Source organism: Drosophila miranda, chromosome XR, assembly GCF_003369915.1.
Source record: "Drosophila miranda strain MSH22 chromosome XR, D.miranda_PacBio2.1, whole genome shotgun sequence".
In the NCBI taxonomy this organism is placed as follows: Eukaryota; Metazoa; Arthropoda; class Insecta; order Diptera; family Drosophilidae; genus Drosophila; species Drosophila miranda.
The window spans coordinates 42668641-42677416 of NC_046674.1; positions in this window are offsets into that span (position 1 = coordinate 42668641).

An 8776-nucleotide genomic window follows, 5' to 3' on the forward strand; every position below is an offset into this window, starting at 1 on the left:
TTCTCTGATTGGCGCTACCAATCTTTGATGAATGATACATGAATGCTGTTACTCCCACCAAAGAGGAGAAACACCAGCAAAACACTGCCAAGGCAAGTGCTGGCCACAACAGTCGGACGACCAGCAGATCGGACAGCAAACCCAAAAGCAGGTCGGCCGACAAGAGCACCAACGGTGACATTGATGACATCTGGAAAACCAACACCAGCGAACAACTTCAGCCAACTCGTGAAGAATGTGACCAAGGCCGTGATCGGCCGTCTGGTAGATCATGCCGATGACAAACACCAGACAACGGCCACTGGCACTCAAAAGGTATCGCCGTCAAAAAAGTAACATAAGCCATATCCCCGATCATGTTGCCCAAAAAGAATATTGCTTGCCTGGAGATCGCCTTTGAGCGCAGTGTCCGACCCGTTTCCCCGTGTTCAGAACTGAATGGCAATTTGGTTAGCGGTATATATGTATATATACTGCTGTAGGATACTTTTTATATCGTTCGACCGCGCTCCCGTGTGATAGGACATAAACGTCAGAACAGTAGACGTTAAAATACAAAAAGGAACATGATAAAATACAAAATCTGCTTATTTATTGCCTCTAAGGCAGAAAAACGTTGACCGGGTCATTTAAAAATTGTTCGCTATAAATTAGCCTCATTTAATTCAGAACATTTTTTTGTTGTGTGGCAGATCAACGTCTTCCGGGTGGTTAGCTAGTACATAATAAAAACTTCATGAAAGTTGTGAATTAATCAAAAATGGAGAAATTCAATCACAAGCTAACTGTTTAAATTAATAAATTGATCCAAGGTTTTTGATAACCTGTGCTTATATTCATGGTAACGATAACATCAAGTGTTGCGTGATACCTTCCCTCTATGCGGCGATTATTGTTTATTTGCTCGTAATTATGAAGTCTAGTGTAAGTTAGGCTAGGGCAAAGCGGGAGCGCAATAAAAGCACGCTCTCTCGCTCTTGGCGAATTCGCCCCGCTTTGCCACCGTAGGTTAGCTAGACTAAGAGATTTTGAATTGTAAAGAAAATATAGTTGTTCGCTAACATTGAAGGAGATCGAGCGTATCCATTTTCGCCCCGCCGAATAAATAACTAAATTACAGCCACCCAAAGTTTTCGGTAATTTCAATTAGAAAAGCTCTTCTAATTTTTCAATTGTGACCAGCCAACAATGCCAATTCGCAGCAATTACGCAGTTTATTTGATAACAATTCTGCATTTTTTAGTTCTCAGAGCTGTTCAATATTATGGACAAATATGTACCAAAAAACTCGAAATAAAGGGTAGGAATTTCTGGACTACTCATCGTTGCCATCGCGGAATTAATGCGTCGACTTTTCCGAGCGCCCTTACCAATTCCTTGTGTCCAGTGGAGCTGCTCGAAACCAGACTAGAAGGCCCGATCATATCACAACAAGTCGTAGCAATACCAATGTCCACACCTCATAATTTTCGCTGACGAGCATTAGTTGTGTTCTTTGCTCAAAACCAGGACACAGGCTGATGGAGTAAGAGCAGTTTAAAGCCATTTAGGCAATACAGCGGTTCGGTGTGGTAAAAAGGGATGGGCTCTGTCTTAACTGCCTTTCTAAAGGTCATCAAGTGAAAACTTTTCCCGCAGCCAATCGCTGTCGGATGAGCGGACATCCTCATCACACTCTAGTACACCGCAGCAGCTCGCTGCAGGCCACATCTTCACAACCATCGGGTTCCTCAACTCAGCCGATCAAATTAACTGCGCATGCACACTCTCAATCGGATTCCGTCAAGGGAACTCAGATCATCTTGACATCCACCATGGTCCTTGCTAAAAACTAAATGGGCTCCTACAAAATTAGCAAAGAACTCCTTGACTCGTGCTCCCAGGTAAATTTCAGGGTTTGAACAGATCACTTAAATTGTGTAGAAAGAAGAATGTATAAATCATAAAATTATCTGCTACTGGCAAGTTCGCTAAAACAATTCAAGACACAAGAAAGTTAACTTAAATTATTCATAAATGAAGATTTGACTTTGGAAGCACAAGTATCAAAGGAAAAATATGGAAACATTTATTCATGGTCAGAATAGTTTGAAGACAGAGGGGAAGACGTAGAGGAATGTAATGCCTAGTCGGGCGGGATGGGCCAGCAATAATAATATTCTAAGATGGCCGGACAAGAGAAACGTAGAGAAGTTTAGTGGTATAGGTCAGAAATTCCTTCGACCATCTTTTGATAAAGCCAAGGACTCCTTTGGCCTTATTCGAAACAGCGGATATATGAGAATTAAAAGATAAGTTGGGTACAAAGATAATGCCCAAGTCATTAATTTTTTACAGGCGTTCCAAGGAAATGTTATTAATTAAAAAGTCTAATATGTAAGGCTTATTGCGATGGAAGGTCATGACGTTACATTTGGAAATTTTAAGAGGAGGAGCGTTAATTATACACCAATTGTTGAGAGCGAGATCCGATTGAAGGAATAACGGGGACACAGGATCGCTATAGAAAAAAATATAGCTTCACATCATCATCATACATTAGCACTTGGGAATGAGATAAAACTTGGGGAAGATCATTGATAAAGAGGTTAAATAATAAGGGCCCAAGATGGCTACCTTGAGGCGCACCCGAAGAGACAAAAACTGGTTTTGAAAGAGAAGATTGGGAGCAGACACGCTGAGAACGATTGCAAAGGTACGCAGAAGTCCAGAGAAGAAGTTTAGTCGGAAATCTAAGTAAGCAAGATGAAATTTTGTGGACTGGAAGATTGTGATTAACTGAGTCGAAAGCTTTACTAAAATCAGTAAAAACTAAGTCAGTTCGACATTGTTTTAAAAATCCGGCAGTTACATAGGTGGAAATTTCAAGGAGGTTAGACGAAACTGAGCGACGTTTTACAAATCCGTGCTGTGATTCTGATAACAGAGAACTACAAAAGTGTTGGAGCTGAGAAGTAATAATTTGTTCCAAGAGTTTAGGAATGGCAGATAAATTGGATATACAACGGTAGTTTGAGACATCTGATTTAGACCCCTTTTTATGAATAGGAATTATGTAAGATTCTCTTCAGATGGTGGGAAAATCACCAATCTCGAGACAGAGGTTGAACAGTTTTAAGAGGGGCACGCAAAGAGAGCTCGCACAAAGTTTAAGAACGGCACTGGGAACCATATCTGGACCAGTTGAGATAGAAAATTCACACGATTTCAAAGGCTTTAAAAGCCTTTGAAATGACCTAAATACGGGTCGCTCTCCCGTGCACCACTGGATCTAGGGTTACCACATCCATGTAGCTGTTGCACTTCAGGCTATCCAGTATGCCATAATAGCCGATGTCACGAAAATGTACAGGTACGTAAAATACCTAACAGTTCGCTGTCTACATCACTTGGCAGACTTTTATCGAGCTGAGTATCCTCGTAGCACGGATTTCATCCAATCCTCACTCTACATCGATGACTTGTTAATTGCTGATGATCTCGCGACTCTGCGCACTATTAAGGATGAAGTCACCGAGATTCTGAATAGAGGTCACTTTCGACATCTGACATGGCCTTCAAATTATCCCGATTTTATGGACAGTCTCGACACCAAACACATTACCCATGCACATGGTCTAACTAGTGTGCGCTAGTGGATTCACATGAAATCTGTATACAGATATGCTACTTTTTGAGTTCCCGCCCAAGAAGATACCCTCAGTTATCACCAATAGAGTAATCCAATCAGTTGCATTGACTGTACTAGACCTGTATTAGATACTTCTGCAAGAAATGTGGCACGCAGGACTTCAATGGGATTAATATGTTCCACAACGCACGCAAATGGTCGGAAGCACTTGCTTGCTCTTTCAGAGCCATTTCAGTTCAGTCAGTACGGCGTTATTACTTCCAAGTAGACTGTCAATCGACAATAGACTGCTGGTGGCCAAATTGCTCTCAGCCTTCTATTGCCAAGTCAAAAGTGGCGACGAGCTCAGAAAAAATTGTTGCCTAAATTGGATTTATGTGAAGCGCACTTGATTGCCCAACTTTATGCTTAGGTTAAACTATTGATCGTCATATCAATGGTCAGACTTTCAAATAGTCCTACATTGGTTGAAGCAAAACTCTTTGGACCCATCTGTGCTCGTTGGGAATCGAGTCTCCGAAATCCAGGACCTAGCTTCGACAGCCTAAAGTCTTCGAGCCTAAATCACGAACTTGAAACCTCAATATAGTTATCTGGTCCACCTTTTCTGTTACAGCCTGCCGCCGGCTGGTCTATATCCCCTCATTCCATCGACTCCATATGGAGGTGGTCAACATTGATCAGCGGAAAAGCACTGGATGTTTCGTTTCTATCACTCAACTAGGAAAATAGGCAAGCTTCAAACGTCGCTATTGTCCTCTGGTGAGCTCCGTCATGCATCCTAATGAGTTAGGGGTATATTAGATTTGTGGTGAAATGGATGTTTGTAACGTCCAGAAGGGAGCGTTTCCGACCCAATAAAGTATATTCTTGATCAGCATTAATAGCTGAGTCGATTGAGCCATGTCTGTCTGTCTGTTTGTCTGTCCGTTTGTCCATCCCTATGAGCGCCTAGTGCTCAGAGACTATAAGAGCTAGAGTGACGACTTTTTTTATCCAGATTTCTGTGATAAGTTACTGTTACAAGTATATTTCAAAAATTTGCCCCGCCCACTTTCGCCCCCACAAAGGACGAGAATCTGTGGCATCCACAATATTGAAGATACGAGAAAACTAAAAACGCACAATCATAATGAATGGCATTATCTACCAGATTGCCGAATCTGGATCAAATCGAATCATTATTATAGCCAAAAGTAACAACTCAATTTGCAGTGGCTACGCAGCGCCACGTTCAGACACGTTCAGACACGTTTTCTGTCTCTCCCGCACGCAATCTTTTTCGCTCAATTTAGCCATACTGACTATGTATCGGATATAAATGTAAATTTGTGGTCGAAACCCGCCTCGTTTAATTTCGGCTGGATCTACGCACGCCATTTCCACCTTCGTAATTGTCAATCTGGTGCCAAAGACGTGGTTGCGCATATTTTTCCGGGATAATGGATTGTGAAAGCCAGGGACTTAGCACGTCGCATCGTTTTCTCCTGCGTTTTCTGTGTCCGCTACAGGCCGAAACGTCAGCAGCAGCTTAAAGGATCAATCTGCTGGATTGCCTTCTGACACGACTCAAATTCTAGCGATGTTGACTTGACCTTCGTGGACCTATAAACACATAAGAGGAAGAGGTCCTATTAAATACTATCTGGCTGTCTTCATCGGTCTTGGCTCAAAGTCTCTTCACATTGAGGTGGTATATGAACTATCCACCAAGGCTGATGGCTGCACCCAAGCGGATGGTTGCCCATGGACAGCTACACAAACTGCCAATAATCAATAATCAGGAGCTGCCAATAATCAATAATCAGGAGCTGCCAATAATCTCAATGACCTTAAGAAGTTCCTGTTCGATCGAGCCATGCAAGATGCTTTTTCGTCATATTGTTCAACTGATTTTATAAACATTAATTTTATCCCTCCCAGGGCTTTACACTTTGGCAGGCAGTGGAAAGCCGCTGTAAAGAGCGCCAAGGGCCACTTGCACAGAACCCTTATCAATGGAAGGCTCACTTTCGAGAAACTCTTCACTGCTGCAGATTCTAGATGATTGGAGCTTTGCCTTGTTAAGAGTGGTACACTCTTCGAAGTAGGTGGGCCGCCATTCAAACAATGCACGGGAACCAGTCGTCGAAAACGTCTAGGCTCTCTAAAATTGAAAATAAAGATGTCTCCGACTAAAGCTCGGAAAATCCAAGTGGTCCTGAGTGGCCCATAGTGCGATAGAAGATGCAGTTGGCCATCTTCAATAGAGGTCCTCTCCGCCCAAAAAGCCAATACGAGGATGTGCTTATTCTCAGCCCCGCGCGAGGTCGAGAGACAGATTGAGTGCACGCATGACTGGATGCTTTCTAGGCAAGATGATTGGATGACAGCCATCAAAGGCCAGTGAATATCCCGAGACAGGTCCAGAAGTAGATAGAGGTTTCTCTTCAATCTCAGTCAGAAGAGGTCCTTGCGAAAGAACGGCCGGATTTAGGGGCTGCAGTGACTCGACGATGCTTGAAGGGGCGGCGACGAGAATGAATGTTGATAAGCAACAGAATCCCACACAATTCAAAATGTTTTGGTGCTATTGATGCTAGCGCCAAACTTTCAATACGATTCCTTGTCTGCTGGGCCGGTCACAACCTCCAGACATGATCCATCCCAAGCGGGATTTCTGAAATAACTGTAGTCATTCCAGCAGCTTGACTCCAAGAATCGAGTAGCTAAAACAGCGAGCGTGCAGGCTAATGTTGACCGACAATACATCGGTGATGAAGCTGGAATCGCCTAATCCCGAGACTGTAGTGGATGATTATATCTTCCGGAGCTGATGTTGATTTGCAAAACGGGAAGGCATTAAATGCAGCTGAGAGCCGGAATCCAGCAGAACTCGGCTGTTCGGAGCAGAACCCAGCCGATTAGCTGCTTGCCAAATAGCACCTAATTCTTGGCCCTCAGCCGCTTATTTTGTTTGTTACTTATGTCTATGTCACTCATTTGTTTGTTAAAGCTTTGCGCTTGCTTGCCCTGCTAAACGCTCTCTGCCAGCTCGCTCTTCGCTATCTCCGCTTTGCGTCTGCCTACCGACGTCGGCCGAGCGAAGCTGCGCTTAGCGATCGGAGCGGCAATGTAAAGGGCAGGCAAGCCACACTTGCAATTTGGATGTCACGCATTAAAGAACATATCGTAATTTTATGTCTGCGCCGAGTTTTGTTTAATTCGAAATAATTAGTCGGCCGATTGGGGATAAAAAACATTATCTCCACATAAAATTTGGTGACCCCGACGTGATCTCTGAGTTGCAGTGTCAATTAATAATCATTCGAGATCGACATTCGTTAGCCCTAGCGAATTTTCGGCGGTTAAGCACAATTCGGTGCTAAAACACACTTACATACACCTACATACACGCATTGCTGGCTATTAATTTCTCTGTCGCGACAATTCGGTCAGTGCAGTGCGGTAGGCAGTGCAGCGAACTCACTAATACACACAAGCGGAGTACAAAGCGGAATCGGACAGCTCGCACAGCCGCACAGCTAAAGGCATTAGCTGTAATCCCTTTGGATCCCACGTTTATACGTATACAGGGTGTCTTTTTCGGTCGTGCTGAGTGACTCTTTTAAAACCTCAACATGGCAGCACCTGAGCCTACCAATGTCGCGAACGCAGCAATGCCGAGTGATGTAGATTTCTACAAGCACAAGGCCGAGTCCATCGCGCGCCAACTAAAGGCCATGGATCGCTTTCTCACCAAGGAAGAGCTTGCCGAGTTAGATGAGGCAGAACTTCAAGCTCGCTTAGAGCAAATCGAGCGAATGAATGCGGATTTCGATGCCGCTCAAACGAGCCTTGAAAGGCTGGATTTCCTGCAGTTAGCCCATGATGCCCGGCTGGACTTTTCGAATGTTTATGTCAAGGTTAGGTCCAGGCTGTCGCGGGAGTTGATGGCTGCTCGCACGGTAAATGTTGCCAATTCAACGGCTCGGCATACTCTCGAGGGGAACTCGTCGTTGTTCGCCTATAATAGTATAGGCCGTTCTCGAATGCCCGAGTTGCAGCTTCTGCGATTCGGTGGGAACTACATGGATTGGCCAGAATTCCACTCGATGTTCTCGACAATGGTGCACAAAGACCATCGTATACCAATCATCGAAAAATTCCAATATCTTCGTGGATGTCTAGATGGTGCTGCGCTGGATACGATTCGTTCCTTGAAACTTTCTGAGGAGAATTACGACAAGGCGTTGAATTTACTAATGTTGCGATTCGATAATAAACTGTTACATTTTCAGGCACACGTCAAGGCTATTTTCGGGCTGCAAGGGGTGGAGAAGGGCTCGGCTATCGGCTTGCGCGCGCTCAGCGACAAAATCAATTCGCACTTGCGTGCACTTCAGACCTTGGCGACCCCGCAGGAGATATCCGATGGGTTGCTGATCTTCATCATAGGCACGAAACTGGACCACAAAACAAAGGAGAAATGGGAAGAGAACTTGCCGACGTCAGGATTGCCTCGGTGGTCAAGCATGGCCTCATTTTTGGAAGCGAGATGTCGGATGCTGGAGAATTTGGGATCAGCCATGGCAACAAGTCCTAGTCAACAGGTGGGAGAAGACAAACCTGTCACCCTTATCACCTCCAGTAACGACCATCCTAACCCCATATGTAACCATTGCAATTCCTCCGAGCATTACATATCTAGATGTCAGGCATTCCTGAATCTCTCTGCGTTTGAACGATACAAAGAAGCAAAGAAGAGCCGCTTGTGTTTGAACTGCCTCAACAAAGGCCATGAATTGCAGAGGTGCAGGTCAGGACTTTGCAGGCATTGCCAGGCCAAACATCACACGCTACTCCACATTCCATCGGGAACTGGTGCTTCATCTTCCTCTTCACCGGCCGAGGAATCGATCCAGCAAGAGGCCGCGACTGTGCTTCTAGCAAGCGGGTGTTCCAGCCCTCCCCCCTCGATCCAGAAATCTCAGCCTAGCCAGAACGTGTTGCTACCTACTGCCCTCGTCCATGTAACAGATCGTTATGGAGCACTTATCCCATGTCGTGCCATTTTGGATTCTGCATCACAGGCAAACTTTGTAACATCTAGACTTGCTGATCAGTTGCAGTTGGATCATCGCTCGTCTTATGTTCACATCTCTG